General features: G+C 45.3%; 1 non-coding gene across 1 annotated transcript; it reads left to right on the top strand.

Annotated features, from left to right (window-relative positions):
- The first annotated feature begins 265 nt into the window (after positions 1-265).
- Trnat-agu (transfer RNA threonine (anticodon AGU)) lies at positions 266-338 on the top strand. The gene has a single exon. It is a non-coding gene; the product is annotated as a tRNA-Thr (tRNA).
- The last annotated feature ends 231 nt before the right edge of the window (positions 339-569 follow it).

The following is a 569-nucleotide window of genomic DNA, read 5'->3' as shown; positions in this document are numbered from 1 at the left end:
ACGGAGCCCCTCATTTCCCATTTCTGATTCGCTACATGCATAGCGAGGGCCTCTGTTCTGGCAGTCTTGGTGCCAAAGGGAGCTTAAGAGGGTTCAACGCTGGTTGACCACCCTCGACATGTCATAGACACTCGAGTCACGGCCCGGGGGTTAAAAAGAAGGTCTCCTTCACCCCGAGTAGTCCGAGTGGCGCTGGCTACCACCCCCAAGTGCAGGAAACAAAAATACCTTAACATAAATACCGAGAAAGTGCTGGGAAACAGCCCCGCTGGCAGCGTAGTGGTTATCGCACCAGACCAGTATTCTGGAGGTCGTGGGTTCGGATCCCACCCGGCGGGCATTTTTTCCCCACTTTCTTTTCGCCTCAAAAAATTCTTCATCTCTTTCTATGACCCACCACAACCACCCCTTTGCTTTCCGAGGTTTTCTCGACGGCCAACCCTTATTTTCTGTCTCATTTCACGGAGCCCCTCATTTCCCATTTCTGATTCGCTATATATATATATATATATATATATATATATATATATATATATATATATATATATATATATATATATATATATATA

This window comes from Haemaphysalis longicornis, unplaced genomic scaffold (genome assembly GCF_048455015.1).
Source record: "Haemaphysalis longicornis isolate Haplotype H1 unplaced genomic scaffold, Haemaphysalis longicornis Haplotype H1 scaffold_7, whole genome shotgun sequence".
In the NCBI taxonomy this organism is placed as follows: domain Eukaryota; kingdom Metazoa; phylum Arthropoda; class Arachnida; order Ixodida; family Ixodidae; genus Haemaphysalis; species Haemaphysalis longicornis.
The sequence above is the reverse complement of the archived record's forward strand: the minus strand, read 5'-3'. Positions and strand labels throughout refer to the sequence as shown.